The following is a 23485-nucleotide window of genomic DNA, read 5'->3' as shown; positions in this document are numbered from 1 at the left end:
TAAGGATATTGAATATTGGATTCAAATGATCTAAAGTCACATCACCAGTTTGTAGCCAGCTAGAATTGTATGTCAAAGTCTACATATTGAATCAATGAGAATGACTGACTACTTATTAACTATAAAAGACTGTAATGATTGACAACTATGAGATGCTAATGACTGTTTATTCTTAAAATGCCAGCAACTGTTGTGGGAAATCTCCTATGTTTCTGTAATAATGCAGATATCTGTTTCTTCTTCTATCAATTAAAGTATGCAATCATCACATTGATGTGGGTGTGTCCACTGTTTCTACCTTGGCGAATGTTATAATCATAATGTAATTTACCATATAATACCTCACTTTTTTCCTTTTTCTTTATCTTTACCATTTTGTATCTACCTTGGAACCTGCAGGTAGAGCGGGTTTCGAATGTTGGACTCCGGTCAGATGTGAAGCACTTTAAATTATATCTCTTGGCCAGCATTTTGAATTAAGAAAAGATCACAAACCTTTGGAGGCCCTTATAAGCTAAAAAGGAAATAGAGAAACCACACCCAGGATTTCCAAATGGGTAATAGGCCTGCAAGGTTATCATTTCAAAGTTAGAGTAGGGATATGAGCGTGACTTCCTCCCTTCCAGAGTATCTCTTTTCAGATCAAATGGATAATTCCTTTTAGAAATATAAGTCCAAGTTGATTAAGATAGAGATAGTTATTTTATTTAGAGTTCACCACTTTGTAGATTCATTATACATAGTTTTCACGCTTTTCATGGCTCATGCAGCAAGTTTTGCCAGGGCTTTCTAAAATCCATCCATTTGATCTTAAAAGAGATTGCCTGGAAGGGAGGACCACACGCTCATATAATAATAATAATAATAATAATAGTTGCATTTGTAAAGCGCCTGGTTACACTGAGACCAGTGTGTCCCCGCGCTACGGTATCAGCAGACCTAGCAGCAACAGCATCCACAAAAACCAGGGCAAGTTTTAGGAAACTGGGAATAAGTGGGTCTTCAGACCTCTCCTAAAAACAGACTCAGAACTTTCAAGCCGAAGTGCCTGAGGAAGCGTGTTACACAACTGGGCTGTTAAGTAGCAAAATAAGCGCCTGCCCATCCTGGCTTTTTTAATTTTAGGGACTAACACCCTGCCTGTTCTACTGGATCTCAACGATCTAGGAGGTACATAGGGAGTTAGAAAGCCAGACAACAACACGGGACCCTTCCTTTGTAGAATGCGATGGCTCACGCATAGAGCCTTGAATTTCACTCTTTTCCAAACAGGGAGCCAGTGCAAGCCCGCCAGTGCACTTGTCGCAGAGGCCCTCTTCGGAAGCATCAGGATTAGTCTTGCTGCTGCATTTTGAATGCATTGCAAGCGCCTCAGGCCTCTGACAAGAACAACGAAGTACAAGAGGTTGCCGTAGTCCAAACGGGAGGTTACCAGTGCATGAACAAGAATTTTCCTTGATTCCGTGGGAAGTGCGTCAAGGGTCTTCCATGGTCTCCTCAGAGTACCAAAGCAGGCGCCTGCCACCCGCCCGATATGGTAATCGAAGGACAACTTTCTGTCCACCCAAATCCCAAGGTTCTTGGCGTGTTCACAGGGTATAGGAGTGGGACCCAATGACTGGGACCACCATGCCGAGGACCATACTGATGGGGCCTTGTCTATAACCAGTACCTCGATCTTGCTACTGTTTAGTCTCAGGCAGTTGTTGACCATCCAGACTGCCAGTTCTTGAAGGCAGGATGCAAAGTTGGAGGCTGCATCCGGCTGGGCCTGGGTTAAGGAGACCACCAGCTGGGTATCGTCAGCATAAGACAAGGTGGTAATCCCGTAATTATCTGAGATTTTCGCCAAGGGGGCAAAATAAGGATTAAATAAGGCAGGGCTCCAAATAGAGCCCTGGGGCACCCCCTGGGCCAGCTTGATGCTTTTAGAATGGAAGTTACCCTGCATAACAGTGAAGCTGCGCTCAGATAGGACGGATTCTAGCCATTTTAGTGCTCCATCCGCTACACCCCCTCTCGCTAGATCATGAAGCAAGGCATGGTGGGCGACAGTGTCAAACGCAGCACTTAAGTCCAAAAGAATTAAGGCCGCTGTCTGTCCTTCGTTCACATGCTTCCTGATAATCTCTGCGGAGTAGAGTAGAGCCGATTCATTAGAGTCCAACACCCGGAAACCTGACTGTGAAGAATGGAGAAGATTGTTAGTGCAAATATGTGCAGTGAGCTTTATATTTACAATCTTTTCCACGACCTTAGCGAAGTAAGGAAGCAAGGAAATGGGCCGCAGATTGTCGAGCTGTTCGGTGCTGATGTGAGGTTTTTTCTGTAGAGGAAGTACCACGGCCTCCTTCCACATTGCTGGAACCATTCCTGAAGTAAAGGACAGTTCTAAGAGATACCGCAGAAAAGGTTCCAATACATCTATACTGCCTCTTAGCACTCTCGGTGTAGCAGGGTCCCTAGGTGAACCTGACTAAAGACAGGTCCCCACTCTTTTGAGAATAGCCTGGGAGGGTACAGTGAAAGTATGGAGACCTTGTATTCCAGACACAGCCAGACCTTCCGTATCGGCTCCTTTGCCCTAGCGAGCTGAATTCGGAAAGGAGGAATAAATCCTTTCAACCTTCTCTGCGAAATATTCTGCAACTTGATCACATGACTCTACAGAACCCACAATAGGCGCTGCGGCAGATGCCAAAGAGGATATCTCTTTAAATATCTTAAACAGCTCCTTTGTGGACTTCTCTGCTGTTTGAATCCTGTTATTAAAGTAAGTTGCCTTTGCCTTCCTGATGAGTGAATGGTAGTATTTAAGGCTAACTTTGTATTCAGCTTCCAGATCAACAGAGAACTGCTTTCTCCAATGCCTTTCTAATTGTTTATAGATCATTTTAGCAGCCCTCATCCCTTCCCTGAACCACAGGGCTGATTTGCATCTGTTAGTTGCCTTTTTTGTTGACCAGGGTGCCGTGCAGTCTAGAGCGGCAGTTATCCGCTCCTCGAGATCTTTACATGTCCCATTTACATCCCGGCCACAGGGCGGACCATCCCTTAGTAGAGCCAGGTTAAAGGCCTTCTGCAAAAAACCTGCCCATTTCCTCCTCTTTATATCAGAGTGAGCTATCTCCTGCTTTTTATGGAGGGGTAGTTTTATCACAAACGGGATCAGAGAATGGTCAGACCACAACACTGGGCTAGGAGGCTTAATTTCCATAGCATCCCAGTTGGCGAAAATAGGATCAAGTAAAAGTCCCAGTTTATGCGTCGAGAGTTCTGATTTTAGAAATATTTGTAGCACTTCAAGTCCCTGGCGCAAGCCGTGAGCCCCAGGGTCACGTGTATCATCAAGATGTAAATTAAAATCTCCCAGTACAAAAATGTTTTCGTACCGAAGAGCGGGTTGAATAAGATAATCGATAATACTCAGTATGAAGCGGGAGTGGGGTCCCGGGGGGTCTGTAAATCAGGAGCTCCTTAATAACATAATCAGTGGCTAACCTGATAGTAAAGGAACCTGCCTCCCCATCATCTATGTCCACAGGTACAAGGGAGCACCGAATGGCTTGCTTATAGATAATAGCGATACCCCCTCCGCGTCATTCGGTCTACTCTCAAGATCCCATAGCAGCTAGGAAGTACCTCTAACATTTCAGGTGCAGAATCTTCATCTAGCCATGTCTCCGTAAGAAACATAACGTCAATCCGGCCCTCAGATAATATATCATAAATCTCAATCCTATGCTTTCTCAAAGATCTGCAATTGATTAATGCTAACCTGAGTGCGGGGGTCCCCTCCCTAACATCTGCTTGTTCTGACACCCCGTATGAACAGTGATTACATTGCCAGTCCTCCCCCTCCACATGATACTATGCTTTTACTTGTTATCAATCGTTGGGCAGAGACCACAGAGTTTCAGGGGGCTGTAATAGCATCGTGGATGAGGCCCAGCAGGGGTACTGGCCCCTTGCCCTGGTCGGCCATGGACAGGCGCAGACGGGCTTGCCTTTGGCGCGCCAGTGGCCCGGCCGCTGCGCGCGTCCGCTGAACGGCCGCTGGGACATGAGAATTTAAAGGCAGAGCCCTCCCGACAACTAGAATGCTGCCCTCCCCAACAGGAAGTACCTGGCTCTGTCCCCTCCGCCCTCCGCTCAATGGCACCGCCGTGTCGGACCAAGGCAGTGTTGTAAGCAAACCTCAGCTAGGCCTACTTAGTGCAAGGGTTCGCCCTTCTCTACACAGAGTCCTCAGACCTTAGGAAGAAGTTGGCAATGAAACTGGAAAATACAAAAGCAAAGTTTATTAAACCTTTAAAGGTGGTACTACAGTCCACACAACACCCTTCGGTATTGTATCGAGTAGCACACCGAACTAAAGCACATGGCCCCTTTTATACACAATGAGGGGATTCAAGAGAAGGCGGTACAAAAGACAAGAGCAAATTTATGACCATACACGGACATTTTGGAAGGCACAATCGATGAGTGGGCGGAGTTAACAGTCCCCGATAACTGGTAGGCACATTTCTATCTGGAACCAATTAATAACGGTCACTGATCCTACTGCGCATGACTGGACATGCTGAAAGCGTAGACTACTAAAAATAGCCTGTTGCCGGGCAAACTCCAGGCGCGGTAAACAAGAAGGTAGGACTAAGCACATGACGAACACATGGCAATGTATGGCCTACAAAATGGCCGCTACAAATACAAGATGGAGTCGGCACATTTATTACGATAATGGTCAAAACGAAGCATGTCTTCTGCAAAATGCTTAATCTAATCGCTGCTGATTTACAACAGATGACCCTTTCAGCATTAGCTGAAGACATTCGACTTCCTAGGAAAGGCCAGATATTCATCTCTTATATCAATGGCCATCATACTAGCTATTTCCCTTTTCAGATCATTCTGCATTTTGACTTCTGTAATATTATTTTCAGTTGTTATACAAGCATTGACACACATAGAACAAATCATCAGGCTGCATTGAATACAGACGCAACAAGTGAAAATTATTGCAATTATTATACATAGGACTGTTAATGTTTTCCAGCCCCAGGCTGAAATCAGAGTCCAAAGCCACCCGGTAAAAGTCCATGTACCATTTTCTGTGTGAATGTCTGCAGCGATTTTATGAAGTTTAATAATCGCTTTATACACTGATGGAGTATGGTCAGGGATAAACATGCAGCAGCTACTACCTATAACACGACATGCACCACCTCTATCTGCTAACATTACATCTAGAACCATTCGATTCTGCAAAGCTACAATTCTTGCAATCTGCAATTCTTCAGTAATATTTCCTAAAGCTGCAGCTGTTTGATCCGTAACAGCTTCCACTACTCTAGTCAATCGTCGCACTTTCCTGCTATTTAATGCAGCACCTACAAAAAAGAACAATCCTAAATTGAAATCTATATATTGTTGTAGGCTAGTTTCAGTCTGATCAACATTATCAGTAGTCAACGTCCTTTTGTACCTATTCACAGTAATATTGTTGAACAATTTAAGATTTCGGTGATACAGTGGAGGTGCTAAAAACACAGGGGGCAACAGAAAAGAAATGTAGCAGATACCAGTCCATCCGGCTTGCAATTGATAATATCCACGATTTCCACACGCAAAATAGGTGTTGTGTGAAGCAAAAAAGGACTATTATTTAGACCATCTATATTCAATACAGTGATACAATTGCTGACTCCCATAGGGATATGTCCAATGCTCTGTACACATAGTTCTGCTTGCGTTTGGGTAACAGAAATGACAAAATGTTCAGCATTAGATGAGTCTCTCATGTTGGTGAAGATATATGGCATTGAAATATTGTCCGGTCGGTATTCCTCCCACTCCCATTTAGTTCCATTCGCTTGGGGATACCCATCTTTATCCTGATGGCACTCTTTATTTAACCGGAAAAGCAGTCTGCCCACTGTAGGATTCCTAGTCGCAAAGAGCAAAGTATACCAGGCTCGACAAGAGCCATTATACGAAAAAGGGAGAGGTATAAACGGTGTACCTCCTTTCTTTTAATGTGCAGGCATCATCCCACAAATCCAACAGTTTGTCGCATTAGTAGCGATGTGGGTATGATGCAAATTTTGAATGCATGTGTTATTAAGATAAGATTGTCGATGTTTCAATTCTTGATATGGGAGCGTAAAGAAATAATGCTCCTCTGGTGTAGGTGCAGTAACAACAAACAACTCTCGAGCAGGAGTTGTCTCCTCAACAGACCATGTTATTGTTGCCACAATCATCAAGGCAACAACGAACCCTATAACATAAAAAATCCTCTTCTCCATTCTTAGTCACAACACAAAACAAATCTTCCTGAAACTAAAGTAGTTGTCAGAGCTCTTACCCCTGGGTAGCCGTTGATTTCTTCACCACGGGCCAAGACAGGTGTCACTACTCTAATGCAGGGCTGACCCCCCCCCATGCCACATCGGCTCTCCGTTTCACTGACCCAGGGAATGCTCAGACAACTTTCATAATGCTGCAGATTTCTCTCTCAGCCTCAAATTATATCTTGTTGCTCCAGGGAGTTTTTGGTCCTGGAAGAACTCCTCAGATCCGTCAGGCGTCACAGCACAACCTCTCTCTGCAGTCAGAACCTCTCAGTGGTCGGTCAATACAGCAGGCTCCACCAAAGTCGGGAGTACTCGGCGACAATGGGTTCGGTGGACCCAGTTCTTCCGATTCGTGACTCGAACTGCTGTTCTTGTAGCAAGTAGCACCTGCTCTGGCCCACTCCACCTTGGTTCCAAACTGCTTGACCTCTCGAAAGATTTCAGAAGGACGAAGTCGCCAGGTCGGAGGTTATGGCCCTCTCCTGTGGATCTGTCGGGAAGTGCTTCTCGAACCTGTTGATGAATAGAAACCAAGTTATCAGTTAATTGTGCCAAATAGTCATTCATTAAGACACAAGGTCCATCATACACAGAACTTGGTTTAGAAATTCCCCAAATATTCATAGGTCTGTCGAAATGGATCTCATAAGGTGTGAGACCCATTCGAGAATGAGGCACTGATCTGATTGACAATAATGCAGGTGGCAACGCATCTGGCCAAGTCAGAGAAGTAGAAGCCTGTATTTTAGCTAATTTCAGTTTCAGAGTTGCATTGTATCTCTTCACCAAACCTGATGATTGTGGGTAGAATACTGCATTAAACTTTTGTTTGATCCCTAATCCTTTCAGGACATACTTTATAACGTCCCCTACAAAATGAGGTCCGTTGTCGCTCCACAAAAATCTGCAAACACCATAGCGAGGAAAGAATTCCTTCAAAACACCTTTGCCGTAGTAATTGCAGTATTGTCTTTGGTGGGGTACGCCTCAATCCATTTACTGAAGGCACATACCACCACCAAGACGTACTCCAAATTATTACAGCGTTCAAGCTGGATATAATCCATCTGTAAAACCTCAAAAGGTGCAGTCGGTGTAGCCAATCCTCCTGCTGGAGTTCGTGTTCCTTTTCCAGGATTAAATCGTAAGCAAATCACACAGGACTGTACTACTCTCTTAGCTGTGCTAGCAATTTCTGGATGCTCCCAAACTTGTGTAAGCAATTTCACTATTGCTGAAGCTCCAACATGTGCTAGCCCATGTGCCATCTGAACCATAGGTTGTACAAAAGCTATAGGCAACTTCCATTTATCCATCTGTTTTCTTCGCCAACAACCTTCATCATCCAACTCTCCATCTATGGACCATTGCTCTCGTTCTTTGTCAGAAGCGGTCCTCTGTATCTCTAATACTTCTTTCCTGGCATCGTGCCACCGCTCAGCTTGTCATTTCACTACATTCATAGAAGTAGTATCAGGCTGCATTGCAGTCTCACGTGCCACTCGATCTACAAAGGCATTTCCTTGTCCCACCTTATCAGTTACTTTCTTGTTTGCGCTACATTTTACTATAGCTATTTTCTTTGGATATGTTAATGCAGTCAAAAGATCATGCACTAGTTCTCCGTGCATTATCTGCATCCCGTGTGATGTCAAAAAGCCTCTTTTCTTCCAGAGCAGGCCAAAATCATAGGCCACTCCAAAAGCATAGCGGCTATCTGTATAAATATTCACACACAACCCTGTACTAAGCTCACATGCTCGTGTCAAGGCTATCAGTTCTGCTGCTTGAGCTGACTTCTGTGGCATACGAGCTGTCTCTACTATTGAGTGAAGCATGGTAATTGCATATGCGGCTGAAGTTGTACCATCCGGTAACTTCAGACAAGAACCATCAACCCACAGTTCTCCATCCACATCTGGAAGGGGCGTATCTTGCAAATCAATACGACCCTTTGTCTGTTCCTCAGTCAGAAAAATACAATTGTGTGTTTCCTGCGCCTCAGGCTGAGTCGCCGAAAATGGCAACACCTGTGGCTGGGTTTAGCGTTGCACATCTCTTCAATGTAATATGAGGAGCCAACAGCGTCAGCTCATATCCTGTCAGATGAGCACTAGTTAAATGCTGCGTCTTTGTTTGATTCAAAAGAGCATCAACAGCATGAGGTACCAACACCAACAGTTTATGTGATAAGACTCTCCCTTCACTCTGGCGTATTGACACAGCTGTTGCTGCAACCGAACGAAAACATCCAGGCAACGCTTGAGCAACAGGGTCAAGTACTGCAGTAAAATATGCACAGGGGCGTTGCTTATTGCCGTGTGTCTGTACTAAAACTTACAATGCACATCCATCCCTCTCATGTACGTACAATGTAAAGAGCTTCGTGTAAACTGGAGTACCTAACACTGGCGCTGAACAAAGGGCTTGTCGTAACTGTCGAAAAGCATCCTCACATTCATCTGTCCAAGGGGGGGTATTGGAGTATCTTTTGTCAACAGTGCTAACAAGGGTTTAGCGATATATGAAAATCCTGATACCCATTGCATACAGAAAGAAGTAAGACCCAAAAATGCTCGAACCTCTTTCTATGTGGAAGGTACTGGTGTATCTAGAATTGCTTGGATGCGATCTGATGTGAGTGCACGCCCCTCCTTAGACAAAAGGTGACCTAAGTAGGTGGTTACCTTTGGTCTACAATACTGAAATTTCTTTCTTGATACTTTATGATGGTGTGAGGCAAGGAAAGAAAGCAAAGACAGCGTGCATTTCTCGCATGGTTCGGGGGTATCAGCCGCTAACAGAATATCATCGACATACGGAATGAGCGCTACACCCTCGGGTAGAACAAAGGAATCAAGCTGTCTTTTCAATGCTTGGCTGTAAATACTAGGACTCTTGGTATAGCCTTGAGGAACTCTGCAAAATCTATACGATCGATTATTCAAAGTGAAACCGAACAAATATTGGCTATCAGGATGAATAGGGATCGAAAAGAAAGCGTTCTTCAAGTCTATAACAGAGAACGTAGTTGCAGTAGGTGGAACTAGGGTAAGAAGTGTCGTGATATCAGAAACCACTTGATATTGTGGCACCACTATCTTATTGACCTCCCGCAAATCAATGATAAATCTGTAGATCCTAGTATCAGTATCTTTCTTCAAAATTGGGAGGATCGGACTGTTACAAATGTTAAAGGGAACTTCCTCAACAACTCCAACTTCAATAAGATCTTGTATAATTCGTGTGAGTGCTTCCTCACCCTCCTGTGAAATTCGATATTGAGGCAGGCGCAGCAACACAGCTCCCTCCTTGACAGTAATATGCACTGGTGGAATAACCATCTGACCCACATCGGTATCTGAAGTAGCCCACAGAGTGTTAGGTAGGGAAGCTAATGCAGTATCTTCTTGAATAATACAAACTCTGTCTGTTACTGGGTAATTGTCATTCAAAATCACATGCACTCCTTCAGGAGAACATCGTATTGTTGCTCTGAAATACTTGAGCATATCAAGACCCACAATATTATCTGGCGTGTTCGGGGAAAGCAAAAACGGGCATGGAGCAGCAAACTTATCAACATGAAATGCAAGTGGTTGTTACAATGGGCTAAGGGAAGGTGTTCCATCGAACCCTATCGATGTAATCGCTAAGCCAGACAGCGGCGCCTTCAGAACCAATTGTTTAGACAAAGAGCTACGAGTAGCTCCTGTATCAACCAGAAACTGGTCAGTAGAACCCAAAACATGTGCTGTAACATAAGGACCCCTCTGATCTACAGGAACTTCAACTGATTTCCTACCCCATCCTACGCAATCCTATGCGTAAGCAGAATCATGCAACTCAGGCTGCGCGTAATCAGACATTAGGTATTGGTTGCGCCTATCAAAAGTATTGAACCCATTTTGTACCCTCACATTAGAATCAAACCTAGCACGATCATTCATGGCACCTCTAGGTCCTGAGTTCCCCGAGCGGTTCCTCATGGATCCTCGGCCACGGACATAGCACTGTGAATGCAATAATGGACACTCATCTGCCCAGTGACCACATTTCTTACAATACGCGCATTGATCAATAGCCAAAGAGTAACGAGTAGAGGAGGAATTAGAAAATCCTCGTCCGCCTCTATCGTTACCTCGAAGAGGTGCACCATAGCCCTGAGATAACATGACTTTTGTTTTTAATTCTTTAGTTTTCTTATCCTCATTGCCCTTCGCTTCAAGTTCCTGACGCTCGTAATATTAAGCCATTGTCAGGAGGGATGCCAGAGAAGAGGTTGTCCAAGAGCTTTCTCTGGCTTTCAAGCTTCTAGCCACTCCTGGTAATAGGTTCATAACATACTTATCTACGAATAAGTGACGGCCCGTATCGTCCGTTAGCGACTGGCCACTAAAATCCTGAAAAGCTTCCTCAAAACGTGTAAAGAAATCTGAAACCGATTCATCTGTCTTTTGTTTACAAGATGCTAAAACAGTCCAATCAATCTTTTTAGGGGGAATATTAGTTTTTAGCTTCGTTAATATTGCACCGGGGAGATCTAAAATCAACTGACATGGCTTTTTCGCTGGTTCCCTGTCCTCATCTTCCCTCTCTATGTCTTTTCATAATGCCCCATATGCTGTGCGATCATCGACTTTACGCACGGATCGCCACATATTGGGTGGCAATATGAGCCCGAAAAACAAATCAATATAAGCTAATGTCATGGTACAAGAATTTAAAGCTCCCTGAACTTCCTCATAGAAGGCGGCAGGATTTTTACGCGGATCAGGCAATGCAGCTTTAAGCACCATAACATCTGATCTATTCCAGGGAGTATACACCCAATTATAAATAAAATACCCTTTTGCATCTACAGAATATTTATCATCACTAGTACCCGCTCCTTTAGGAGGAACATATAAAGGCGCGGCCTCTCGCATAGGCTTTGCATGCACTATCACGGTCTTATCTGTTTCGAAAATAGATGATTGTTTCCCGTCGACCAATCCCACTCGGTCATCTGTTTTAGCTTTTCGTTTCTCTTCCCGTAGCCGAAGCGCATCATTTCAAAATTTAACCAGTCGCCTGATCATATCAGTCACCTGGGAAAGAGGAAAAGAACCTTTACGGAATTGCTTACAATCAATTGCCACATCATCAGGTTCGAGAACATCAGATACTTTTCGAAACATCTCAACAACTTCATCTGCAAAATTATCAGTAAAATACATCTGCTCTCTATCTTGCCATCCCTTAAAAGTCTCTAAAATATCTGAAACAGTAATAGTATCCTTAAGTGACTTCCAAGCCAGGTTCCTAAGTTCAGCCGCACGGTCGACCGGAATCATGGAGCGGGTATCTGGTTTCGATCGATCTGTACCGGAATCCTCATCGTCGCCGGATTGGGCAGACGGAACAATATACGGAGGCGGAGGACGATCTAACAAAGAAAAATCATCTTGCGGTTTATTAAGGACAGGATAAAGAGGTTGTCGAACAGCATATTGGCCAGATATCTGTAATCTGCGCTCCTTTTCCTGTCTCTCTTCCAACTCTTTCGCCTCCTTTTTCCTTAATTCTTGCGCTTTTTCATACACATTTCTCAATCAGTGCTTGCTCACGTTTCTCACACTCACGTACTTCTTTCACCCACATTCGCACACTTTCAAACATATCTTGTCTAGATTTTCGCTTAAACATACACTGTTCCACATACTCAATTTTTCGCATATCAAATGACCCATACTTCGGCCAACATAACTCAGGATCCTTTCGCGTGTATTTCCTCCACAACGTGCTGTACAATATAGAAGAAAGACAATATTTCACATACATCTCTCTATGAGGCGTCCCCTCTGGGGGAGCCGGCTGCGATTCCTCAAGTTTTAACCGGTTATTTCCACAAAAGCAGCACATCCTACGAAGTGCGCTAAAAACAGGCTGGCCAAAAATAGTGCAGAATATGCAGTATTATAATCAAAGTAGCACTTAAAGTATATGTAATACGTTGTGCCGTTCAAATCAAAATCGTATTATGGAGAAAAGTCTCCTCATTACCTGCCTATATGTGTTGCAACACATATATTTCACATACACATACACATCAGTGACTAGTCATTCCAAAATTGTCACAGCAAGCGTATCCTAAAACTGCCTTGCCACTCACAGGCTTCCAAAACCCACAGCAAGTACCGTACAACGGTTCTTACAACTCACAGGGTGTCCAGTCTCCAACTGCCAAGTTCTAAATTCGACCAAACCGCCACTGCACGGCAAACCAACAGAAGAGATCTCAGTCGAGGACCGGCACCACCTGGATGGTCAGATCAGAAAGAAAGAAAAAACGCCTTGGAAGCCAAGACTCGGGTCTCCTCTGCATGCGTACGCGTCCGCAGCGAGATTCCAATCCTTTGTCACGACCGCTCCTTCGGGCATCCGAGTTGCCGATGAGCCCCACGTGTCGGGCGCTAATTTATTGTAAGCAAACCTCAGCTAGGCCTACTTAGTGCAAGCGTTCGGCCTTCTATACACAGAGTCCTCAGACCTTAGGAAGAAGTTGGCAATGATACTAGAAAATACAAAAGCAAAGTTTATTAAACCTTTAAAGGTGGTACTACAGTCCACACAACACCCTTCGGTATTGTATTGAGTAGCACACCGAACTAAAGCACATGGCCCCTTTTAAACACAATGAGGGGGCTCAAGAGAAGGCGGTACAAAAGACAAGAGCAGATTTATGACCATACAAGGACATTTTGGAAGGCACAATCGATGAGTGGGCGGAGTTAACAGTCTCCGATAACTGGTAGGCACATTCCTATCTGGAACCAATTAATAACGGTCACTGATCCTACTGCGCATGTCTGGACATGCTGAAAGCGTAGACTATTAAAAATAGCCTGTTGTCGGGCAAACTCCGGGCGCGGTGCACAAGGTAGTACTAGGACTAAGCACATGACGAGCAAATGGCAATGTATGGCCTACAAAATGGCCGCTACAAATACAAGATGGAGTCGGCACATTTATTACAATAATGGTCAAAACTAAGCATGTCTTTTGCTAATGATTAATCTAATCGCTGCTGATTTACAACAGCAGGGAGACCAGATAATCGAGCTCAGGTAAGCATGTCCCCACTCAGATGCACCCAGGACTTATTTAATTTAAAAATAACTCAGTATCCAAAAGAAAGGTAACTTGTTTTTAAAAATGCTGCTGCTACCTGGAGAAAGACCACGAGCGGACTGAGAGCACTGCCACTGCCCCCCGTCCACAGCGCGGCCGCTCAACCATGTTGATTTTAAGGCAGAGCCCTCCCGACAACTAGAACGCTGCCCTCCCCAACAGGAAGTACCTGGCTCTGTCTCCGCCGCCCTCCGCTCAACGGCAACACCGCGTCGGATCGAGGCAAGTAGACCAGGCAATCGAGCTCAGGTAAGCGTGTCCCCACTCAGATGCACCCAGGAATTATTTAATTTAAAAATCACACAGTATCCAAAATAAAGGTTACTCGTTTTTACAAATGCTTATGTTGCCAGGAGAGAGACCACAAGTGGACTGAGAGCACTGCCACTGCCCCTCGTCCACAGCGCAGCCGCTCAACCACACCGTCATATCTCTCTCACTCTTCAATACGAGGCTGAAAGGATCCAGAGCCTCAAGCAAAGTTCCTCCAGCATTATAGGTATCTAAATCCAGAATCAGGTTCTCAAGACCTTTCCTCATTGTCTTGATATCATTTCAAAGTTGTATATGTTCCTTCATCTATAAACAGTGCAGCAGACTTACTATTGAGATTACCTTTGGTAAATAGTGAAAAATCCTAAAGAATCTATTCTTGAATCTCCAATTACTGCCCTTTCAGATTCTGAATGGGGTGATCACGTGAACAAGGATCACATTCTAGATGCAGAAAGACACTGTTGGAATTGGGGGCCTCTAGATCGCACAGGTAGGTACTTGTGACAAATTGGGACCCTCTCCTCTAGTCAGGATAAGGGGATTACACTCCTAAAATAAGCCCTGCTCACCCCTTTTATAACTTTGCACAAGCAGCAAGGCTTTATCTCAGAGGCGTTGTAAGTTAAGCATTTGTGACCACACACAGTAATCCCATGACAACACTATAAATGGACACCACACAAGGTTGTATATAAAAAATTAGTATATTTTATATAGAGTTACCACAAGACCAATAAACGACAAAAATGATCCACAGTACTATTGGATTTCAAGAGTTCTGGTTAAAAGGCTTAGATCAAGGTTCTCTGTGAGTTGGTAGCCTAGTCCGTCTACAGCGTTGTTGATATCACACAGAGTCTTGCAAATCCAGCGGACCGCGTCGGTACAGGCCCACTAAAATGTCGACAGACTCAGCCGCCGTACCTTTTACTGAAGGCGGCCGGCACGGATGTGCGAGCCGGTTCCGGTGTTCGTCGCGGTGCAGAAAGGAAGCGTTGCAGGATGCATTGTCCCTCAATGCGGTGCAGGCAGCGGCCCGTTGACAGAGTCAGTGGAACTAAGGCATGTGTCGCAGGGCGAGACAGTGCTTCGATGCGGTGCTTGCAGCTTGCGGTGCGGCGACAGAGCCGGAGTTCGGGAGCTGGCGTTGATCAGTCCAGACAGTGGTGTGAGTCGGGCGGTGCATCGCGAAGCATGCGAGGCAGTGCCTAACTCCGGTGTGTTCACAGGACTCGAAGTCAGCAGCAGTGACCGTGTCAGTCAGACCAGTACGAGTCAGTGTAGTGAGGCGTTGCACGTCGTGGTGTCCACCAGTCGCGGTGCAGGCAACGGCTTGGAGTCAGTGAGCTCAGAACTTGCCTTGTTTGAGGCGGACGTTGGTTGATGCAGTGCCTACAGGACACCGGGCCGGTCGTGAGAGTCGGTCACAGCTCCCTGCCTCTTTAGCCACTGAAACAGTGTTTCCAGCAGCAATCCACAAAGGCTGGTGAAGTCTACTGGTCCTGAGACTTCGGTCAGGGGGCAAGCAAGCACGTGGAGATCATTTTACAAGTTGAAAGTAAAGTCCACAAAGTTCTTTTTCCTCTCTTTGGCAGTCAGGCAACCACTGCAGGTTAATCCCCCAAGCAGCACTTCAGCTTGGGAATAGTCTCTCCTCAGTTTCCTCAGGTTCCTCTCCTCAGCAGAGGTTTTGTCTTGTAAGTCCAGACGTGATCTAATTTCTTGGGATCCAGGTCCCACTATTTATACCCCAAAATCCTTTGTTCTCTGAGGGGAGAGGGGCCTTTGCCTATTCCAAACCAGTCCCTGAGCACTCTGTTTACCAGACCTCTCCTTTCCTTTAACAGTGCAGGGCAGAGACATCAGACGCCCCACAGGAGGTGGAGCCAGCATTGTGGAAGGCAAGTACAGTCCCAGAGCACTTTGTTGACAGTCTTCCTTCTCTTCTTTCAGTGTGCAGGGCAAAGACATCAGACGCACCACAGGGGGTGGAGCCGGCATTCTAGAGGGAAGGACCAGCCCTATTCAGGTCCCAGGTGCAACTCCTCCCTCCCATCTAGATGCAGATATCTTTATTCACCACTGGGCTGCCCTAGCCTGTCTCCTGGAATCCCCCAGTCCTGTCACTCACAAACCCAGACAAAGAAATACACAACCTAGCAGAGGCAGGCTTGAAAGGTTAGGCAAGCAAATACCTACTTTCTAAAAGTGATATTTGCAAACACAGAATATTTTTAAAAAACTTCACTAAAAGATGTATTTATTATTCAGAGTCCAGGCATACAAAACTCGAATTTCTACCATGTTCACTGAGTCAGTTAGGATTATAAAATGTAACAATTCTAACTGCCCATTCTGGCCTATGGAGAACAGGTAGCCTTGCAATAGTGAAAAATGAAAATGGCTGTAATTCACTATTAGGACATGCCACACACACCAGGACTTGTCCTACCTTATTCTTACAATGCAACCTGCCCTTGGGCCTACCATAGAGGTGACTGATATGAAGAAAAGGGAAGGTTTAGGGACTGGCAAGTGGGTGCACTTGCCCAGTCAGCATGACAGTACCAGACTGCACGCAGGCTCTGCAATGGCAGATCGTAGACACATTTTACAAGGTTGCCAAAGAGTATTGTAGAGTGGAAAAAGATGACTCTATTAATGGCCTTAGGAAGAAGTTGGCAATGAAACAAGAAAATACAAAAGCAAAGTTTATTAAACCTTTAAAGGTGGTACTACAGTCCACACAACAACCTTCGGTATTGTATCGAGTAGCACACCGAACTAAAGCACATGGCCCCTTTTATACACAAGAGGGGGCTCAAGAGAAGGCGGTACAAAAGACAAGAGCAGATTTATGACCATACAAGGACATTTTGGAAGGCACAATCGATGAGTGGGCGGAGTTAATAGTCTCCGATAACTGGTAGGCACATTCCTATCTGGAACCAATTAATAACGGTCACTGGTCCTACTGCGCATGTCTGGACATGCTGAAAGCGTAGACTACTAAAAATAGCCTGTTGCCTGGCAAACTCCAGGCGCGGTGAACAAGAAGGTAGGACTAAGCACATGACGAGCACATGGCAATGTATGGCCTACAAAATGGTCGCTACAAATACAAGATGGAGTCGGCACATTAATTACTATAATGGTCAAAACTAAGCATGTCTTCTGCTAATGCTTAATCTAATCGCTGCTGATTTACAACAGCAGGGAGACGAGGTAATCGAGCTCAGGTAAGCATGTCCCCACTCAGATGCACCCAGGACTTATTTAATTTAAAAATAACTCAGTATCCAAAATAAAGGTAACTCGTTTTTAAAAATGCTGCTGCTACCTGGAGAAAGACCACGAGCCGACTGAGAGCACTGCCACTGCCCCTCGTCCACAGCGCGGCCGCTCAACCATGTCGATTTTAAGGCAGAGCCCTCCCGACAACTAGAACGCTGCCCTCCCAAACAGGAAGTACCTGGCTCTGGCTCCGCCGCCCTCAGCTCAACGGCAACACCGCGTCGGATCGAGGCAGGGAGACCAGGCAATCGAGCTCATGTAAGCGTGCCCCCACTCAGATGCACCCAGGAATTATTTCATGTAAAAATCACTCAGTATCCAAAATAAAGGTTACTTGTTTTTAAAAAATGCTTCTGTTGCCTGGAGAGAGACCACAAGTGGACTGAGAGCACTGCCACTGCCCCTCGTCCACAGCGCAGCCGCTCAACCACGCCGTCATATCTCTCTCACTCTTCAATACGAGGCTGAAAGGATCCAGAGCCTCAAACAAAGTTCCTCCAGCATTATAGGTATCAAAATCCAGAATCAGGTTCTCTGGACCTTTCCTCATTGTCTTGATATCATTTCAAAGTTGTATATGTTCCTTTATCTATAAACAGTGCAGCAGACTTACTATTGAGATTACCTTTGGTAAATAGTGAAAAAATCCTAAAGAATCTATTCTTGAATCTCCAATTTCTGCCCTTTTAGAGTCTGAATGGGGCGATCGTGTGAACAAGGATCACATATACTAGATGCAGAATGACACTGTTGGAATTGGGGGCCTCTAGTTGGCACAGGTAGGTACTTGTGACATATTGGGACCCTCTCCTCTAGTCAGGATAAGGGGATTACACTCCTAAAATAAGCCCTGCTCACCCCCTTAATAACTTGGCACTGTTGAGATATAAAATTATATATATATCCATGATTAGCCCACTATGAACCATATAACTGCATATACGCATTACTAACTGCATAGCAATAAACAATGTATGTCACTTTAAGGAAAAATTTATGAAGGCCCGTTCAGACCTATTGGTATAGTCAGGGCCACTGTGTTTCGTTTTCTTTCGAACATGTACTGTTTCCCCGAAATCACATGGTTTAGCTTAGGATATGAAACCCGGCTTAATTGCTTAGTCGGCTTCTTTGATCCTTTGTGTGTAGCGCAGGGAAACCCAAGGTCGCACCTGCCCCTCTTGTGGGATGCGTGCATTCTAGCAGAGCCCATTCCTGTACTCCTTGGGCTCCAGATAGACAAGAGGGCATCTCACTGACCTGCCCCCGGATAAGCTTCAGCTTAGCTACTATCAATCAATGGTGCCTTATATGGGTTTTCCTTCTGGCTCACTGACAACTTGTATTCTTCCTTGTAGGGTGTTAACCTGAATGTGTAAAAACGTATATATGCTTTGTATCTCTTGCTTTTCGTCAGTCTCCTCTGCGCACCTCCATGGGTCGTGTAGACCGAGGATCCCCTGTCAGGGATTGTATTTGATTGAATAAACGATTCGACCTCCTCCATTGCCGACTGCCTTATTATTCTTTTATGTGTATTTGGGCTATTGGTAAGTAGTGTCCGACCTTGTAAAATTTGGATTCCTTGAGGCACGAGCAGCAAGGCTTTATCTCAGAGGCGTTGTAAGTTAAGCATTTGTGACCACACACAGTAATCCAATGACAACGCTATAAATGGACACCACACAAGGTTGTATATCAAGAATGAGTATATTTAATATAGAGTTACCACAAGACCAATAAACGACAACAATAATCCACAGTACTATTGGATTTCAAGAGTTCTGGTTAAAAGGCTTAGGTTCTGTGTGAGTTGGTAGCCTAGTCCGCCTACAGCGTTGTTGATATCACAAAGAGTCTAGCAAATCCAGCGGACCGCGTCGGTACAGGCCCACTAAAGTGTCGACAGACTCAGCCGCCGTACCTTTTACTGATAGTGTGGAAGGGTATACTCAGATGGGAGTCCCTTGCTCATTGCACCATCAGGATTCAAGCAAGCCGGGCCGACGACGGCTGAAATGCCAGAAACCGGTCCCCGCAAGCTTGTTTCCTTCCCAGTGTAAGAATTGTCTTGGTAGTTTGGTTTGCCCTGTTCCCATCATACACTGGGACAGGAACAGACTAATTCGCATATAGCCAGGTTCTGAGCTGGGATAGTGCAGTGAGCTAAAAAACGGTGTTGGATCTAGCCCTGATCTCTTGACTGGGTGAGAGTATTCTGCTTAATTCAGAAACTCTGTCCATCACCACCCCTTGTTGTTAAATATGTACCTTTTACTGAAGGCGGCCGGCACGGATGTGCAAGCCGGTTCTGGTGTTCGTCGCGGTGCAGAAAGGAAGCGTTGCAGGATGCATTGTCCCTCAATGTGGTGAAGGCAGCGGCCCGTTGACAGAGTCAGTGGAACCAAGGCATGCGTTGCAGGGCGAGACAGTGCTTCGATGCGGTGCTTGCAGCTTGCGGTGCGGCGACAGAGCCGGAGTTTGGGAGCTTGCGTTGATCAGTCCAGACAGTGGTGTGAGTCGGGCGGTGCATCGCAAAGCATGTGAGGCGGTGCCCAACTCCGGTGTGTTCCCAGGACTTGAAGTCAGCAGCAGTGACCGTGTCGGTCAGACCAGAACGTGTCAGTGTAGTGAGGCGTTGCACGTCGCGGTGTCCACCAGTCGTGGTTCAGGCAACGGCTTGGTGACGCGTCATGACAGAGTCAGTGAGCTCAGAACTTGCCTTGTTTGAGGCGGACGTTGGTTGATGCGGTGCCTACAGGACACCGGGCTGGTCGTGAGAGTCGGTCACAGCTCCCTGCCTCTTTAGCCACTGAAACAGTGTTTCCAGCAGCAATCCACAAAGGCTGGTGAAGTCTACTGGTCCAGAGACTTAGGTCTGGGGGCAAGCTCTCTTCCAAGCACGTGGAGATCTTTTTACAAGTTGAAAGTAAAGTCCACAAAGTTCTTTCTCCTCTCTTTGGCAGTCAGGCAACCACTGCAGGTTAATCCCCCAAGCAGCACTTCAGCTTGGGAATAGTCTCTCCTCAGTTTCCTCAGGTTCCTCTCCTCAGCAGAGGTTTTGTCTTGTAAGTCCAGACGTGATCTCATTTCTCTGGATCAGGGTCCCTCTATTTATACCCCAAACTCCTTTGTTCTCTGAGGGGAGAGGGGCCTTTGCCTATTATAAACCAGTTCCTGAGCACTCTGTTTTACCAGACCTCTCCTTTCCTTTCACAGTGCAGGGCAGAGACATCAGACACCCCACAGGAGGTGGAGCCAGCATTGTGGAAGGCAAGTACAGTCCCGGAGCACTTTGTTGACAGTCTTCCTTCTCTTCTTATAGTGTGCAGGGCAAAGACATTAGACGCACCACAGGGGGTGGAGCCGGCATTGTAGAGGGAAGGCCCAGCCCTATTCAGGTCCCATGTGCAACTCCTCCCTCCCATCTAGACGCAGATATCTTTATTCACCACTGGGCTGCCCTAGCCTGTCTCCTGGAATCCCCCAGTCCTGTCACTCACAAACCCAGACAAAGGAATACACAACCTAGCAGAGGCAGGCTTGAAAGGTTAGGCAAGCAAATACCTACTTTCTAAAAGTGATATTTGCAAACACTGAATATTTTAAAAAACTTTACTAAAAGATGCATTTATTATTCGGAGTCCAGGCATACAAAACTCGAATTTCTACCATGTTCACTGAGTCGGTTAGGATTATAAAATGTAATAATTCTAACAGCCCATTCTGGCCTATGGAGAACAGGTAGCCTTGCATTAGTGAAAAACGAAAATGGCTGTAATTCACTATTAGGACATGCCACACACACCAGGACTTGTCCTACCTTATTCTTACAATGCAACCTGCCCTTGTGCCAACCATAGGGGTGACTAATATGAAGAAAAGGGAAGGTTTAGGGACTGGCAAGTGGGTGCACTTGCCCAGTCAGCATGACAGTACCAGACTGCACACAGGCTCTGCAATGGCAGACCGTAGACACATTTTACAAGGTTGCTTCGAGGGGTTGCACAACCAGTGCTGCAAGCCCACTAGAAGCATTTGGATGTACACGCCCTGGGCACACTCAGTGCACTGTACTAGGGTCTGACAAGTAAACCAAACATCCAATCATAGAACCATTAATCAATACATCAATTTACAACAGGGAGCACTCGCACTGTGGTACTGGACAGCAGTGGCATAGTGCCCAAAGCATCTAACACTAGCAAAAACACATACGGCAACAACAAAATGGAAGGGAGACTCACACCAATGGTGCCAGGTCTAACAGACACCATATAGTTGATGGTTTGCCCAAAAAGTGTAAAGATCTACCTTTTTGGAACATAAAGGTTGGATTATCCCTAGAATGTAATATAATCTTAAAGTAACACAAAATCCTACCAACAGCAGGTTTAAGGGAACACCTTGCTAACATAGCACACAAGAGCCATTTAGGGAGAAATCTCAGAAAAGCCACAGTGAGAGCCGAATATTGGTTCCCTTCCATGAACCAATTATACAAGAAAAGGTAAAAGTTTGCCACGCCCGTAGCTAAGTGACAAATCCAAGAACACACACAAGACACTGTTGATACATTTTGCAGGTCCTGTTCAAGTGCGAGGGTTCCAAGACAAATATATCCTAGTCCTCATTGATTATTATGCTAATTGGATAACCTTCACCTACCGGCCCCAGAATCAGCCCCCTAAGTCGGTTGCTTGAAAAAAAGAGGTTTCCATTAACAAAGAGGTGTTGAATGAGTAAGTTGAGAAACTTCAAGCCACAAACAAAGAGTGGTATGATAAGAAATGGGATGTGAGAAAACATGAATTAAAAACAGGGCAATGGGTTTTAGTCAGAAAACCCAACTTAAGCCGGAACAAGTTCTATACATTCCACAAACCGAAGAAAATCAGGGAAGTTGAAAACAATGTTGTAATTCTTGAACCTGAGAGCATGTAGAACATGGACAGGTTAACATCATGTCCAGGAAACATGCTTCCTGCCAAAAAGTACTGTAGAGTGGAAAAAGATGACTCTATTAATGTCAATTCCAGTCAAAGACCCAAAAAGGCAGGTCCATCCTCCAGTATGGCACAAAGACTATGATGTGTGTTAAGTCCCACCATTTATCTGTATGCTATTATTGCTGTTTCTCTCCTCAGAGGTTTTGGACTTCCGAAAAATAATATGATGGCAATTTTTAATATTCTATGTTGGTTTAGAGTTTACTTATATGCAGAACATAAGCTATTTTTTAATGTGTATTTTCTCTGCTATACGGGGGATGTGTTATAATCTGAATGTAAGGCCTAGCATTATGCCTCACCTGTTTCTCCCTCCTTTATCTCTACCATATGGTTTCTTCCTTAAAACCTTCAGATAGAACTGGTTTAAATGTTGGGCTTGTCTGTCACTTGTGAGGCAGAGTTGCGCTAGCAAGACTGGCGGTGTCATACTCTTTATATTTAATAAAGTATATCTAAGTTATGCTGCCTAAGCACTGTCTTTTCACTTTGTGTTGTAATTGTCCACCTATCTACAGTTCTTGAGTTTGTATCACTGGGAATAGAAAGTGACCATAATATTTTCAAAACAAAATATATAAATAGGGCCAGACCAGCGACTCAGCTTATAGCAGAAGAATATGTTGGCTTTAATGTACTCTAAAGTACCCGTAATCTTCCTAAATCTTGTGTGAGTATGAGGAGCCAAGGGGGTGTTATTTGGTTATGCTGGCCATGATTACCACACTCTCCCTTAATGTTTTACTCCTTGAACATCTCCGTTTCAATGCATCATAGTTTTCATGCCGTAAGTTCTGTTCCTTATATGCAATTTCTATATGCTTTTAGTTCATGTACTTCTCCTTTCGGAGAAAGACATTATTGTTTTTAAGGACCCGCAAACAAAATCTGTCACATTACTGATGCAGGCATCAAACAATGGAACATTCCAGAAGATTTATCTTTGGCGATTGTTAGCTATGCAGGGCTAATTAAAAAACAAAACTTTAGACTGTGACATCATCAAACAAAGTAATTATTAGATGTAGACCTGGAAGTATTAGAGTGGTCTTCCCTAAAAATGTTATGCCTTCTCCACTCCTGTTTTGCTGAATTTGCTTTTATTGCCTCAAGACATTTTGCACTTTACTACTGCTAACCAGTGCTAAAGTGCTTGTGCTCACTCCCTAAAACATAGTAGAATTTGGCTTACACCCAATTGACATATTTAATTTATTTAAAATTCCCTAGTCAAGTGATATACCATATACCCAGGGCAATAAATGAAATGCTACTAGTTAGCCTGCAGCACTTATTGTGCCACCCACGGAAGTAGTCCTTAACCCCTCCCATGCTGGTGATGGAACCGCTCCGTCACGCCCCTCGGGTGGACTGTGC

At 44.9% G+C, this 23485-nt stretch overlaps 1 pseudogene; it reads right to left on the bottom strand.

Moving 5' to 3' along the window:
* Positions 1 to 2462: 2462 nt before the first annotated feature.
* LOC147725091 (uncharacterized) overlaps positions 2463 to 23485 on the bottom strand; it is a 148117-nt pseudogene continuing 127094 nt past the window's right edge.

This window comes from Lissotriton vulgaris, chromosome 4_1 (genome assembly GCF_964263255.1).
Source record: "Lissotriton vulgaris chromosome 4_1, aLisVul1.2, whole genome shotgun sequence".
NCBI classification, from domain to species: Eukaryota; Metazoa; Chordata; class Amphibia; order Caudata; family Salamandridae; genus Lissotriton; species Lissotriton vulgaris.
The sequence above is the reverse complement of the archived record's forward strand: the minus strand, read 5'-3'. Positions and strand labels throughout refer to the sequence as shown.